At 43.9% G+C, this 17,311-nt stretch overlaps 1 protein-coding gene across 2 annotated transcripts in view; it reads right to left on the bottom strand.

Moving 5' to 3' along the window:
• The window catches only part of LOC134224177 (protein pygopus), a 41,833-nt gene that overhangs the window by 13,658 nt on the left and 10,864 nt on the right, over nucleotides 1-17,311 (bottom strand). The window lies entirely within an intron of this gene.

The following is a 17,311-nucleotide window of genomic DNA, read 5'->3' as shown; positions in this document are numbered from 1 at the left end:
ATCCAGGACGACCAACCGTCTTGACTAAGCAAGAGGAAGAGCGGATTATCGATTGGATAATTGAGACGGCTAGAGCGGGCTTTCCAGGGGACTCCCAACGTCTGAAAACGTCAGAAACTTTTTTCTTAAATCGTCGTTCATAACGCACCGAAAGACATCTCACAACAACCAAAAGCGTCTACCGAAGATACTTTTGAACAAGTTTTTTCAAAACCGTCGGTATCAGTTCCATCAACCAAATCGATGAAGAAATACCGCACACGTGCACCTGCCGTGGTCACTAGTGAAGCATTTCGGAAGTACTCCCATGAGTTGGAGCAAGATAAAATTAATGTGGTGCAAGAAAAGTTGAAGAGAAAAGCTGACCGCGAACAGAAGAAAGCCGTTCGCGAAAAGAATATGAAGATGAAACAGAAAGAGCCCTTAAAAAGAAAGTCAAAACTACAGAAATAAGCTGACATTCACTTTCGTCGCTGATTAAATGAAATAAACAATATATTTTGGTATTTTGCAACTGCGCATAGGGTAAAAGTTCCGATAGTCGTGGGTGTTCCTATAATTGCGGTAGTGCTGTTTTACACAATCTACGTATTTAACGCAGCAACCCATATAGTCTATCAATTTGTTGACCTGTCATTACACGAAATACAGGAAAGAGGTTGAGAATTGCATCAAAATTGGTAAAGTATCACTAAAATACCATTTCCTTTTCTCTGCTTTGCACCAATAGTTGCGGTAGTGTTCCTATAGTTGCGAGTCCCATATGAAAACAATGGGATTCACAACTATAGGAACACGAATTAAAAAATACCGCTACTATTGGAACACTGCACCAATAATTGGAGGTACCATTTTAGGTAACAATGATGGATGCTGCTGCAATCAGGATCCCTTTCGGATCAAATATAATTAATAATCTTCCATGTGCACCCTTGAGGTAAGTGAAATGAAGTATAGACTTGGTGCGAACCAACAAATAGTGGTGGAACGTGCTTAGTTCCTCCACTATTGGGTCTTTTACCCTAATTAGGAACAAAAATGCGCATAATTAGGAACATGCGTAAATAGGTGCGCATAATTAGGCACCAAACATCGGTTAAAAAATACGATTTTTTTATTTGATTTTGATGAATTTTTCAATTGCAACATTTTCTTTTATTATAATAAACATGAATTAAACATTCTACTGAATAACATGTGTAAATCACAGTTTAATTTATCTGATATGACGATTTAATTTTGAAAATGGCTTAACTGCGCACAATATGGTACACTCACGGTATATGGGGAACCGGAAAATTTAACTAGAAGTGTCGGATAATCAAGAAATTGCAACGATCTGGTGTGTTGTGGAGAAAACAATCATGCTCGCAGTTTAGTCGAGCTAGCAATGTGCTCGACCAAAAACTAATTGCTCAACTATTGACAGTTCAAATCTAGGTTTGAACGCAAACGAGCAAGATCATCTGCAGTCAAACTCCAATAGTCGATGTAGAAAGGACGCTCGACTCGTGGGAATATCGAGATATGAAATAGAAAATCCTGTGTTTGAATGGACCATCACAGTAGCCCAAAAAATATGTTTAACTAGTCGACCTGGCAGACATTGTAGACTAAAATGCGCGTTGTTGACTAGTTAACTATACGAAATTTCCATACGAATCCTAATTCCGGGGGGCCATGGCCCCGGGCCCCCACATAACCTTTTTCGTACATTTAGGGCCCCCCGAAAACTATCCGGACCTGGATCCACCGAATAGCAACATTTTTTCACGGATTAATTCTTCCTGACATCAGCAGTGTTTATGTTTATATATGGATATGAAAACATGAAACGTTTCACTGTGAAATGCAAGGTTGTGGTTTAGTTTGAATAGAACCTATAACCGAAATCGAGCATGGCGCTACTGCCAACCTAATGATTGATAATATAAGCTTAGCTTAACTTAGACTGACTGTACATATCCGTGATAAATAATATTTTTTTTTTTTTTTTTTTTTTTTTTCATGTAACCCGTTGGCAGTCTCTTGACTCAAACTCTACTCCGGGTCCATCGCTGTTATTCCCCACGGTAATTAAATTTGCTTCTATGAGCCTCTATTTTAGATCAATAACAGACGTTCCTAAGCCACGTTGCTCAAATGGTCACTGTTTTAGGCCTGATCCAAATAGTTTTATTAAATAGTCCCCTTCAATAACATGATCACCGTTTTCACCATTATACTATTCCCTGTTGATCCGGTGATTAAATTTGCTTCTACGAGCCTCTATTTTTGATCATTAACAGACGTTTCTAAGCTATGTTGCTCAAATGGTCACTGTTAAGGCCTAATTCAAATAGTATTCTACAAAATAATCCCGGTAGCATCACTTATTATCGTTTTCACCACCATCACTATCATAATTACTATTGTCCCTGTCATCACAAATATCTTATTTACAGTCATGAACACACACACAATGAATCGATCTTCAAAACAGCGCTGTTATATATCATATAAGAACCGACACTTCTACTAGCTTTCATTGGACATGTTCCGAATATTTTACATTATTTATAGTATAATTATAAAATAATTCCCACTTCTAGCACCTCAACTTAATATTGCATTTCATTCTTCATACTCACTGCGAACATGTTCCCATCCTAAATCAACTTTATCTTTTACCTAGCTTCTTCTGTCACTACGTCTACACCACCAATACCAACTTGTGTATTATCCTTTTCACTAACACCTGTATAACCACAAAACATCACTATTTTCATATCAACAACCATTTTTTCACAATTTCATCGAGATCAGCCATCAGCCAAAAACTAGTCAGTCATTTTTTTTTCTAAATTTGCAGTTTCCATCAAACAAATGAAGCTCAAAAAATAATAAGCTTATAATCTATCGCGAGAGTCAGTCTTATTGTAGATATGATGACAAAGAGAGAAAACTCGAATAGAAGTGCATTTTGAAACAATAATAACGCACTAGATTTTGATAAATATGACTCGTTTAAAATTTATTTTGGAATCTATTTAGTCTATTTACCAGGTCACACTTCAGAACCGTGCGCCCAGCAATTATCAAAAATTCTCAACTTAACAACACCGAATACTGTTGCTATGGGCCTGTTGGTCTTCAAAAGCTTCGAAATCGCTTCTGAATAAAATTCAACAGGTAATAATTTTACAGACATTTCTTGAGCTTCGAATTTTTTATAGGGTTAGGAAGTCTTATGGTAGATCTTTATGTCTATGGATCTACTGTTAATCTAGTCATAATTATGTCGAATGTTTCGCACTGTGTCATTATTACTCTGTCTGTCTTAGTTATCTTATGTTTCCTACGTTATTCAGTTCAATTCTATACTCATTGTAGATTATGTTACGTTTTGATGTCAGTTCATTGTCTCTATTGCTGAAGGTCACCTCCTCTCAGGCGAGTATCCTAGTTCAGGCGTATAAGTAAGTACCGCTTAAGCGTTAAGCAAACGTGAAAAAATGCAGAATGTCTTGATGATATTTTCTACTGGTTAATTCCTACCTAGCTATGTTTAAGCGTGGCTACGACTCATCATCGTCAGGGAACGCCTCTGAAAAGTATTGCCGCATAGCAGAGATCATTATCACTGATGAAAAGGACCTCTACCTGTCTGCACCACCATTCAAGGCTCCAAGATACGATGTCCGTTGAATCACATGCACATGCGTAAAATCAGTGCAGACCAAAGTCTCAAAACTACCCATACGCTGCTGCAAACAAAGACCCAAACGACGACCTGACGAATCCAACAGCTGTCCCATGCAAACCAACACCATCAACACGCACGCGAGGGTCTCTGCTACCTGTTGACAGTGCTGGTCCGCGCGAGAGCGCCATCAGACTCCCGAAATCGACGCTCGAACTCGAGTCCCCGCCCACAAAGACAAGTCACTGTTCAAACGAATGTTGCCTTAATTGACTCCCCCATCCCGGGCACAGATTCTTTCCGAAGGATACTCAATATAAGTTCCACCGGGAAGCCAAGCACCAGAGATTGAGGAAAATCAGATAATCCAGCATCAGGCGTCTCGCGTCTGTTATTTAAGCAGAGAAGATGTTATAGGTGATATTCTCAATACGGCCGTTCAGAATGGTTCAGCGGATGTAAATTATGGATCATTATTAGGTCTTGTAATTTTAAACAAAATATTCTGAATACACGCGATAAACTATGAATATTATTATATCGGAGTTTTTAATAGGGATCGCGAATCAAGTAAAAATACTGATAAGTATAAGTTTGTAATTACTACCGACATTGTATTTGTGATCAAAACTGACATTGTGTTTTTAGTTAAAACTCAAGTATACTAAATACGTAACGGAATAAAGTAGTGTTATTAAAAAAAAATTATAATAATTTACATTATAAATTCTGATTAATATCAAGATACTGATCCAACATCACATCTTCAAGGGCTCCTCACAAGCTACACATTTCATTCAGGCACTTTAGAACGTCCATGTAGTAACTTGTTCACACTTGAAACCTGCCTCGACCAAGTTGGCAGAACGCGCCCTTACCCTTTCTGAACCAAAGGGCAGGGGATATCCGTGATAAATAATATAATATAATATTGATAATATAAGAGAGAAAAACTAACCTATGCCTATTATTTAATTGATCACAACTGAAAACAAAATGTATTCAACAAAAGGACGACGAACCGTATTTATCATAATTGATTGCCGATTCGCTATTTTGAATTAAATTCATTTCGGTTATCATTTTTGTTATGTTGATTTGTAATTCAACCAGAATGATAACAATTCTATTTATTAATATAACTGAGGGTCTGTCTCATTTGGAGAATTAAACTTAAAAGTGACAGTTCGAAAATTAAAAAATCACCCCGTTATAAGAATGGCTGGTGATACCCAGCAATTCCAATAGGACATCGATGGAAAATTATTCGATATCTGTCAAAAGTAATCTTGCTCTGCGAGCAGGGTTATTTGATAATTATTGAAATGTCACTTTTAAGTTTAATTTCACTTTAATTATCCAATTGAGACAGACCCTGAATAATTAAGTTTGTTATTAATAAGTTATTCTGCTTTGCACTCTGTTCAGCCGACTGTTATTTACATAAATGGTCATGGCATCATGATTTGATTATAAAATAGTCTTCATTAAATTCAAGATCGTAGAAAGCGTAGTGCTGTTCTCCCCTGCTCCTCAAGAGAGCATAATTGGGTGAGTGCCTAGAGACAACGCCGTACAATTATTCGATTCGAGTTCGAATCCCAGTGAATGCCAACATTTTTTTCAATGCGAAACGAAGTCGGCAAAGAAGATTTAACTATTTTGGTCGATAAAACAGTGATGGCGGATAACTAAATTAGTTATTTGAGTAAATAACATGTATAACAAAATGTGTTATCAATTTGGTATCAGTGATAACCTAATTTGCTTTCAGATAGTTATTTCAGGAACAAAATTCTGGTATCATTTTTGTTATTTTTTTTACTTATGGATCCTGTACACCTCCGGTGGTGCAAAGGGCCGACTTGAAAGATCTCCATCCTGAGCGTTGCCCGGCTATCGCTTTAACCTGTTGCCAGGTTAGATTTCGGTCGACTTCTTTTATTTCTTTATTGAGGCTTCGCCGCCATGAGCCTCTGGGTTTGCCTCTGCTGCGAAGTCACGCTGGGTTCCAGTCTAATGCTTGTTTACAGATTTCGTTTCCGCCCCTACGTAGAGTGTGGCCGACCCAGCCCCAATTCCGATCCCGAATTCGGTTGCTATCGGCCTCTGGTGACAACGACGATGGAGCTCGTTGTTTGAGATCCAGTTGTGAGGCCACCAGGCCCAAATTATATACCGCAGGCATCTATTAATGAACACCTGCAGCCGTTGAGTGTTCTCCACTGATACACACCATGTTTCGCTAGCGTATAACAGCACATATTTCACGTTAGAGTTGAAAATTCGTATTTTGGTGCGTTCACTTATCTGCCTGTTTTTCCAGATATTTCTTAAACTCGCAAAGGCAGCCCTTGCTTTCTTTATCCGTGCGCCTATGTCGATCTTGGTACCGCCGTCTGACGCCATTTGGCTACCAAGATATTGGAAGCTTTCAACATTCTCCACTGGTTGCCCGGCTACTGTGAAACTGGAAGGAGTCACCGTGTTTACATCCAACGATTTGGTTTTGTTGACGTTGATGACTAAACCTGCCGAAGAGGAGCGCTCGGCAAGGTCGTTGAGCTTACTCTGCATATCAGAGCGCCGTTGCGCGAGGAGTGCAACATCATTCGCCAATTCGAAGTCATTTATGTGCTCCATGGTTATAGGCTGCCATAACAGCCCGCGGTTTGGTTCACGGTCAATCGCATCTACTAGAATCTCGTCGATTACGATGAGGAACAGTAACGGTGATAGAATACATCCATGCCTCACACCAGCTACGACCCGGATAGGGTCGGACAAGACCCCATTGTGCAGCACTCTACACGAGAAGGCCTCGTACTGTGCCTCGATGAGGCCGATGATTTTCTCAGGAACTCCCTTGCGTCTCAGGGCGCCCCACATATTCTCGTGATTGAGACGGTCGAAAGCTTTTTCGTAGTCAATGAATACCAAGTAAAGGGACTCTTGGAATTCGTTGACCTGCTCCAGAATGATGCGGAGCGTGACAATATGGTCCACACAGGATCTTCCGGCACGGAATCCGGCTTGCTGCCGCCGGAGAGTCGCATCGATCTTCTCCTGAATCCGGGCTAGGATAATTTTGCACAGAATTTTGAGAACGATACACAGCAACATAATGCCTCGCCAGTTATCGCATACAGTCAGGTCACCCTTGTTGGGCACCTTCACTAAGATACCTTGCATCCAGTCGACCGGGAAAGTTGCGGTGTCCCAGATATTACGAAATAAACGATGCAGTAGTTGAGCGGATGTCATGGGGTCAGCTTTGAGCATCTCGGCTGATATGCGGTCGACCCCTGGGGCTTTATTCGATTTCATGCTTTGGATGGCTGTTTGAATCTCTAGCAGTGATGGAGCTTCGGTATTGACGCGTGTTATACGTCGGATCCTAGGCAGATCATGCCGAGGTGGTGATGGCCTGGCTGGCACTTGAAAAAGTTGTTCGAAGTGCTCGAACCAGCGTTTCAGCTGGTCAGTTGGGTCGGTCAATAATTGATCATTCGCGTCTTTCACAGGCATCGTTGCATTCCTCTTCGCCCGCTTAAGTGTCGTGAGATATCGTAGAGGAGGCGAATGTCCCCGGTTGCGGCGGCTCTCTCTCCTTCGTCGGCCAGAGAGTCTGCCCACGCTCGCTTGTCCCGTCGACATGAGCGTTTTACTTCCTTCTCAAGAGCCGAGTATCGTTGACGGGCTAAGACTTTGGCTCCTCTGGTTTTCGATCGCTCTATCGCGGCGAGACCCACGTGACCACGGGAGACCCACGTGACCTTGTGAACCGGTCGATGAGGGAAGAGCGATCCCCCGATCACCATGTCGTTATTACCACAAAATTCTGCGAACAGCTATCCGTTTTCGCTCATTTCTCCGAGACCATGGCGTCCTATAATGCGCTCATAGTTCGGGTTGTTGGATTCGATCTTCGCATTGAAGTCGCCCAAACAGATCTTGATATCACCCTTCGGAATTCTATCTACGACGGCATTGAGTTGACTGTAGAAATTCTCTTTGTCTTGCAGATCGGCAGCATCGGTTGGCGCATAACATTGGATTATAGTAAGGTTTCGGACCCGTGTTCTAAATCTGGCAACGATTATCCTTTCACTTATAGGTTCCCACTTCATAAGCGCAGAGTGTGCCTGAGCGCTTAGTAGGAAGCCATTTCCGCGATGCCGGGGAGCGTGTTCACCTCGTAAACCAGAGTATAGCAGAACTTGTCCCGACGGCGTTCTGTGTTCTCCAAAGTTTGGCCAACGGACTTCACTCAGTCCCAGGATCTCAAGCTTCATGCGGCGTGCCTCATTGGCAAGTTGTGCCAATTTACCCTGCTGGGCTAGGGTTAAAACGTTCCATGTTTCTATACGTGTCCATTGTTTCATTTTTGTTATGTTGGCTGTAAATTCAGCCAAAATGATAACAAGTTCAGTTACCAATATGTTCGATAACCGGATAATAGAATTTGTTATCAATTAGTTATTCATTTTTGCTCGGGTTGACAGTTGCCTCTGTTAAACTTTTATAAAAAGCTGCATGTATCCGCAAGTAGGCTCCGCCAAAGCGACTGTGTGCCGCTCAAAGCCCAAGTCCTGGTGTTAGGTGGGACGCTAAACAGACCTGACACGACGGCGCACCGACGAGACAAGAGGTTTGCGCAGGCCCAACGACATAAAAGAAAATACGATTTGATACAATCGGCAACGACCTAGGTGACGAATAAAGGATTACGACTGGAAGCTTGGAACATGGAACTACAAGTCGCTAGGCTTCGCAGGTTGCTACAGGATAATCTACGATGAATTACATTCCCGCAACTTCGACGTCGTAGCGCTGCAGGAAATCTGCTAAACATGACAGAAAGTGTGGAAAAGCAGGGATCGAGCGGCTACCTTCTGCCAAAGCTGTGGCACCATCAACGAGCTGGGAACCGGCTTCATAGTTTTGGGCAAGATGCACCAACGCGGGATTGGGTGCAAGCCAATCAACGTAAGGATATGCAAGCTGCCCAAGTAAACAAAAGTTCCTTTAAGAGTTCGTTTTTCGCTTAATCAGCTTCACTGACCTGCTTATCGAAAAATGTACTCTTAAAGCAACTTTTGGTTACGTGGGTGAGGTCATCGGACCGAATAGTCTGCATACCGTATCGAACAACAACGACTAACAATGCATAAACTTTGCAGCCTCCTGCGGATGGTAGTCCGAAGCACTTTCTTCCCCCGCAAGAATATCCACAAGGTCACATGGAAATCACCTAATCAAGAAACAGAAAACCAAATCGACCACGTTCGCGACGGTAAATTCTTCTCCGACATCACGGCCAAAAAAATCGTTTTGGTATTACCGCGATAATTATTTACCCTATGAATCAATATGGTCGAAACTCAGGTATGGTAAAATTCAAGTTATATATGATTCATTCATTTATTTAGTTAACATCTAAACAGATAACACTGAATCAACAATTTGACGCCACAATACACGGTTCGAGGCCGCAGCTCTCCATCCTCGGATACGCCCCACGCTCGCAAAGTCGTTTTGCACCTGGTCTGCCCATCTCGCTCGCTGCGCTCCACGCCGTCTCGTACCTGCCGGATCGGAAGCGAACACCATCTTTACAGGGTTGCTGTCCGGCATTCTTGCAACACCTGCCCATCGTACCCTTCCGGCTTTAGCTACCTTCTAGATACTGGGTTCGCCGTAGAGTTGGGCGAGCTCATGGTTCATTCTTCGCCGCCACACACCGTCTTCTTGCACACCGCCAAAGATGGTCCTAAGCACCCGTCTCTCGAATACTCCGAGTGCTTGCAAGTCCTCCTCGAGCATTGTCCATGTTTCATGTCCGTAGAGGACTACCGGTCTTATTAACGTCTTGTACATGACACATTTGGTGCGGTGGCGAATCTTTTTCGACCGCAGTTTCTTCTGGAGCCCGTAGTAGGCCCGACTTCCACAGATGATGCGCCTTCACATTTCACGACTAACATTGTTGTCAGCCATTAGCAAGGATCCGAGGTAGACGAATTCCTCGACCACCTCGAAGGTATCCCCGTCTATCGTAACACTGCTTCCCAGGCGGGCCCTGTCGCGCTCGGTTCCGCCCACAAGCATGTACTTTGTCTTTGACACATTCACCACCAGTCCAACTTTTGTTGCTTCACGTTTCAGGCGGGTGTACAGTTCTGCCACCTTTGCAAATGTTCGGCCGACAATGTCCATGTCATCCGCGAAGCAAATAAATTGACTGGATCTGTTGAAAATAGTACCCCGGCTGTTACACCCGGCTCTCCGCATGACACCTTCTAGCGCAATGTTGAACAACAGGCACGAAAGTCCATCACCTTGTCTTAGTCCCCGGCGCGATTCGAACGAACTGGAGTGTTCACCCGAAATCTTCACACAGTTTTGCACAGCATCCACCGTTGCTTTGATCAGTCTGGTAAGCTTCCCAGGGAAGCTGTTCTCGTCCATAATTGTCCATAGCTCTACGCGGTCTATACTGTCGTATGCCGCCTTGAAATCAACGAACAGATGGTGCGTTGGGACCTGGTATTCACGGCATTTTTGAAGGATTTGCCGTACAGTAAAGATCTGGTCCGTTGTCGAGCGGCCGTCAACGAAGCCGGTTTGATAACTTCCCACGAACTCGTTCACTAATGGTGACAGACGACGGAAGATGATCTGGGATATCACTTTGTAGGCGGCATTAAGGATGGTGATCGCTCGAAAGTTCTCACACTCCAGTTTGTCGCCTTTCTTGTAGATGGGGCATATAACCCCTTCCTTCCACTCCTCCGGTAGCTGTTCGGTTTCCCAGATTCTGACTATCAGTTTGTGCAGACAAGTGGCCAGCTTTTCCGGGCCCATCTTGATGAGCTCAGCTCCGATACCATCCTTACCAGCTGCTTTATTGGTATTTAGCTGTTGAATGGCATCCTCAACTTCCCTCAAGGTGGGGGCTGGTTGGCTTCCATCGTCCGCTGAACTGACGTAGTCATCTCCTCCGCTGCCTTGACTTTCACTGCCTGTACTCTCAGCGCCATTCAGATGTTCCTCGTAGTGCTGCTTCCACCTTTCGATCACCACACGTTCGTCCGTCAAGATGCTCCCATCCTTATCCCGGCACATTTCGGCTCGCGCCACGAAGCCTTTGCGGGATGCGTTGAGCTTCTGATAGAACTTGCGTGTATCTTGAGAACGGCACAGCTGTTCCATCTCCTCGCACTCCGCTTCTTCCAGGCGGCGTTTCTTCTCCTGAAAAGGCGGGTCTGTTGTCTCCGCTTCCGTCTATAACGTTCCACGTTCTGCCGGGTACCTTGCTGCAGCGCGACCGCCCGCGCTGCGTCCTTCTCCTCCAGAATCTGTCTGCACTCTTCGTCGAACCAATCGTTCCGTTGACTTCGACCCATATACCCGACGTTGTTCTCCACTGCGTCGTTAATGGCTGTTTTGATTGTATTCCAGCAGTCCTCAAGAGGGGCCCCATCGAGCTCACCCTCTTCCGGCAACGCTGCCTCGAGATGCTGCGCGTATGCAGTGGCGACATCAGGTTGCTTCAGTCGCTCTAGGTCGTACCGCGGCGGTCGTCGGTACCGAACATTGTTGATGACGGATAGTTTTGGGCGCAGTTTAACCATCACCAGATAGTGGTCAGAGTCGATGTTAGCGCCACGATATGTCCTGACGTCAATAATGTCGGAGAAGTGCCGTCCATCAATCAGAACGTGGTCGATTTGTGATTCTGTCTGCAGTGGTGATCTCCAGGTGTACCGATACGGGAGGCTGTGTTGGAAGTAGGTGCTGCGAATGGCCATATTCTTGGAGGCGGCGAAATCAATTAGTCGTAGGCCGTTTTCGTTCGTCAGCCGGTGAGCGATGAACTTTCCAATAGTCGGTCTAAACTCCTCCTCTTGGCCAACCTGAGCGTTCAAATCTCCTATGATGATTTTGACGTCGTGGCTTGGGCAGCTGTCGTACTCACGTTCCAGCTGCGCGTAGAATGCGTCCTTATCATCATCAGTGCTTCCGGAGTGTGGGCTATGGACGTTGATTATGCTGAAGTTGAAGAACCGGCCTTTGATCCTCAACCTGCACATTCTTTCATTGATCGGCCACCACCCGATCACGCGCCTTTGCATGTCGCCCATCACTATGAAAGCTGTCCCCAGCTCGTGTGCTGCCGTAGCTCTGATAGATGTATGATAACCTCTAAACGTTCGCACCATTGATCCCTTCCAACAAACCTCCTGCAGCGCTACGATGCCGAATCCACGGTCCTTGAGCACATCGGCGAGTATGCGTGTGCTCCCGATGGAGTTGAGAGATTTGCAGTTCCCCGAACCGAGTTTCCAATCGCTAGTCCCTTTTCGACGCGGTTGTCTTCGCCGATGGTTCCGGTCCGTACTCTCTTGTTGATTGTTCGTTGCTTATGATTTTTAAAGGCTGGCTTGCAGGGCATGACACCAAACCCCTAAATTTCCGGAGGACCATTCCTCCTTATTTCCGGTGGGCCATGGTGCACAGTTTCATAGAGTCCCTCGCTGGCACTCGGACGATGATCAGCCGCCCCTAACATGGAGAACAGACGCTGTTGTGAGCCGATCCTGACATGGAGAACAGACGCTCAATAAGATTTGCACCTCCGAAGAGGAGCAAACCCCCCCTTCCCTGTCAGCATACGACCATAGTTCCCACCGGGGTTGGTTACCCGATCTTCCCTAAGGTTGCTCGTATCCCGGCCAGCACCGCGGGGAGGTAGGGATAGGAGTTGCTGGGTAAGAGGCTAAGTACCGCGAGATGGGGTCTATTTTATTCCTTCAGGTACGCGAAGTACCAATGGTACCCTTTTCCAGCATTTGCCGTGCCAAGTTATATCTAAGCTCTGGTCAAATTTTCAACAAAATTGGTTCACACGCAATCGAGATCTAGATCTCCAAAGTTGATCATTTTGTATGAAAAACGGCAAGTGGGCTTTTTATTATGCAGGTCACTGTAGGCTCTACTAAAGCGATCGAGTGCCGCTTAAAGTACGCTAGCCCGAATCTTGGCGTTGGGTGGGACCTGACTCGAGAGCCCCTCGGCGAGAGGGGCCGATACGAAGTGGGGTATCCTTCGCGTACATCGTACATCAACTCCAGCGTACATTGATACCTCGAAAAAAAGTCCAATGCGTTTCGGGTTAGTTGACTCTTCGACCAGGTACTGATTATTATTAAATCTATTCATGTCTGTGTACGTCAAATCATTGGACTTCACGCCAGCTGATTTGTTGTTATGTTTGAACTCCATTTAACGCACACTATGTGTGATTTGTTCTATGCGGGGATATCCCTCTGCGCGTTATTTCAGCGAAGCTATCCATTTTTTTCTTTTTCTCCGTAATACAACACGCGTCGGAGTCGTCCGCCGCGGGTAAACATTGGGAGGCTAAAAGACGGTAGACTAGCCCAAGACTACGCGCAGCAGCTGGAAGTGGCACTCCCAACGGAAGAGCAGCTAGGCGCAGCGTCTCTTGAAGATGGCTGAAGAGATATTTGATCCGCCATTGGAAGCACCGCAACCGCTGCACTAGGCACGCTGCCCCCGGTTGAGAAATACGACGTCCATGAGTTCGTTGGTACCTCAACGGCTGTGTCAACGTTTTTCTCATGGCTACTGCGGTATTGTCGAAGAGCTCTCTAACTTGGATTGTCAGCCGACCCGGCAGCACAAACTGTTTTCATGTTTAGGCATGCGTCATTGACAGGCATGTTCCAAAAGATGGCTCGATGCGACTCTATAGGGTTCCGTGGATGACAAATGATTCATTTCATTTATTTAGTTTACATCTAAACAGATAACACTAAATCAACAAATTGACGCCACAATACACGGTTCGATGCCGCATCTCTCCATCCTCGAATGCGCCCCACGCTCGCCAAATCGTTTTGCACCTGGTCTGCTACCTCGCTTGGTGCGCTCCACGCCGTCGTGTACCTGCCGGATCGGAGGCGAACACCATCTTTGCAGGGTTGCTGTCCGGCATTCTTGCAACATGCCCTGCCCATGTTCGCCGTAGAGCTGAGCGAGCTCGTGGTTCATTCTTCGCCGCCACACACCGTCTTCTTGCACACCGCCAAAGATGGTTGGTATTAGCGTTTTGTACATGATACATTTGGTGTTGTGGCGAACGCAGTTTCTTCTGGAGCCCGTAGTAGGCCCGACTTCCACAGATGATCCGCCTTCGTATTTCTCGACTAACATTGTTATCAGCCGTAACCAAGGATCCAAGTTAGATGAATGCTTCGACCACCTCGAAGGTATCCCCGTCTATCGTAACACTGCTTCCCAGGCGGGCCCTGTCGCGCTCGGTTCCGCCCACAAGCAAATACTTTGTCTTTGACGCATTCACCACCAGTCTAACTTTTGTTGCTTCACGTTTCAGGCGGGTGTACAGTACAGTTCTGCCACCTTTGCAAATGTTCGGCCGACAATGTTCATGTCATCCGCGAAACAAATAAATTGACTAGATCTGTTGAAAATCATACCCCGGCTGTCACACCCGGCTCTCCGCATGACACTTTCTAGGTCTAGCGCAATGTTGAACAACAGGCACGAAAGTCCATCACCTTCTCTTAGTCCCCGGCGCGATTCGAACGAACTGAAGTGTTCGCCCGGAATCTTCACACAGTTTTGCACACCATCCACCATTGCTTTGATCAGTCTGGTAAGATCTCAGTAAAAGTGACGTTTCAGCTGAGATACGGCAAATATTTTTCCGAAAATCAGTAATAAACCATTTTTCTGCAAAATTTCAGTTCTGAAATTTACTAAGGTACAGCGGCGCCCGATTTTACCGAGCTCAAGAAAGAGAAACTTAGTGTGTTTCCTTTCCAGTGTTGTGTTTCCGTCCTGTTGGAAGACATCGAGCATGCTTCCTAGGTATAAGAAGAGGAGCACGCTCGATACTATCCAGGAATCACGTCGCTATGCGCTGTATCAAACTGACATACTATTACTAGGATCACGTTTCATATGCTGTTGTTAAAAGCATCCAGTTTCCTTGGATTTGTGATCAAAATGGGGCAGTGTTTCACGGACATTTGAAGGCACTCTATTGCTCACTCGTGCGATCCGCGTTGGAAAACTGCTCTGCGTGCGGTCTGGAGTCCGGACGATGACAGAGGTGTCAAAGTCGAACGCATCACAACCGTTCAAAGTCGATTTATTCGGTACGCACTTCGCATCCTTCCCTGGCGGAACCCGCTGCGACTTCCTAGCTATGAGACTCGTTGCCTCGACCGGATCTTCACATTGTGTTTCACCGACCAGAACAATTGACGCACGTAGATTATAGTTTCGCCATAACTAGGGCAAACCGTCTTGAAATGATCCAAATTAGAGATTTTGCTGTTCTTCAGTTTGGATAGCATGAAAAAAAAAAATGGATTCAGATCAACAGAGACCCAAACAATATTCGATATGTGCACTGGGGCTCCGTTCTACCCCTGATGATCTGCAGCTGTGTCATTGTTTTGATGCCTTAATTTTCTCCAAAGTTTCCTTTATCGATAACAAAATATCGAATCATTCTATTCACTTTTGGCAATGCATAGATAATTACTTATCACTTGCATGGATAACATTTGATTGCTTTCTTCACGTAAAAAGGGCAAGACAAAACACTAAATTAATTTGATAAGGGGCAAGATGGCTATCTAATTTCAGAGAAATCAAGCTTTTAAACTCGTTTTTTTATTACAAATTTTAACAATGTTCATGATCGGTTACCGAAATAATTCCGAAGTACAGGGTTAATTTAGGCTTAGTTTTAGCGATTAAATATTATTTTGTTGTTTCCATAGATAAAACTGTACTAGACAATAATGAAGTCCTTAAAAACATTGAACATATTTTTAAAAGATATTCATGTAAAAAATATGGATAGATAAGCGGTTACATTACTATTTAGTTTTGGAAGAGAAATAAATAAAGAGACGTTGAAGTATTGAATCGATCGGGTGGCACGAAATCTTAAACCTTCGAAAATCCATTCCTTTCAATATACGAAAATTTAAGCTTGTTCCAAACTTTCATTACCCGACTACAATCCAACCGAAATACTGGATTTTTAATAGAGTAGGTATCAAGTGATGTACAAAAAAGTCATTTGGTTCATTGCGGATATTTCCTCGAATAAATGTTGTCATCTGACAAAGATGCATTCCAATTTCTAAAATTATCGCCCGTTAATTCGAAGGTTATCCGTGTTATCGATAAAAGATCGATGCTTCGCACATTATACTGGAGACTTTGGTATTATTTGCTGTTTTTTGATAGATATGTGGTCTTTATGTTCCGTCATCACCGTCCGGTATCAGTAGCGAATAAGAACGGACAATAATCGGTAGAAAGAACATCCAAATCGTAAAAAGAAGCTCCAGCAGTAGAAGAAGTGTGTGTAAATGATGTGTTTTGTATTTAGACAGGGCGAACGGGGCAAAGATATTATGTACGACTAGCACCACGCAGAAACCGAAGAATCACCAGAAGATATGAATGATTGACCTCTCGTCGCAGTCCGCGGCGGGTAGGCATCTCATCAACAGCAGGCAGCGAACGGCATCCATCCGAACTAGCGACGCTCGTCATAACATATTACACACCACACTGACGACGGTCGCAGCTCACGGGCCCAATAAAACGTGCGAATAAAAATATTTTATTTTCGAATGAGCGAAAGAGAAGGTGAAAAATAAAAATGGAAGCATATACCAAGGTAGCTTGAACCAATAATAAAAATATGTTCGAACACGAAAAAAGTGCGAACCGAAAAGCCGAAATATGAACAGGTACTAGAGAAAGGAAGATTGAGTTGTGTCAATGGAAGTGCTGCCGGGTGTTGTGAATGCGTGGCTCTGAATTGGGAACACCAGAAATGCCATTACATTCCATTAATGTGATAATGATTAAATTAAACCACCTGTTTGGCGTATTGGAAATCTATCCTTTTGTGATTCCGGATCTTAATACACAACTGTTTTTCTAATCGAGTAAAAAAATAGACTAGGTAAAAGGTCCTATCATTGTAGCATGTCCTATTGTTATGGTAGTGTTGAAATATGCAATACTACCATAACAATACGCCTTTCAAATTAATATTGCATCTGTTCAAAATAATAGTCAAAACACCTTTATCCGAAAAATTCTAACGTACGTACCGAGTAAATTCAAAATCATAGGGGCTGTTACAAGAATGGACCACTCAACGTATATTTTGCAAAACACTATAAAGCCATTCATAGGTACCAAGCATCTTTTGCCATTTTTTTGGCAAAACACTGAAAACAGTCACAAAGACCAGTCGCAAAACATTTAATATATCAAACATGTCACATAATTTAAAACAAAATGTTTTAAGTTCATTTTCCTACGAATTTGAATATTGTTGGGCTTTGTTCAGTGACACAAGCAATGCTACTCCACTTGTATCAACCAATCTTCAAAGATCCATGAAAATCGGTAAATACCACAATAACATTTAGGAGCCAAGATTTGCCATTGACAAATGACTTCAAATTTGAAATTATATTATCGAATTGTTTTACGTAATTCACGTCGTGCGGTCGTGACTTGTACATTTTACACAGA

This window comes from Armigeres subalbatus, chromosome 3 (genome assembly GCF_024139115.2).
Source record: "Armigeres subalbatus isolate Guangzhou_Male chromosome 3, GZ_Asu_2, whole genome shotgun sequence".
NCBI lineage: Eukaryota > Metazoa > Arthropoda > Insecta > Diptera > Culicidae > Armigeres > Armigeres subalbatus.
The sequence above is the reverse complement of the archived record's forward strand: the minus strand, read 5'-3'. Positions and strand labels throughout refer to the sequence as shown.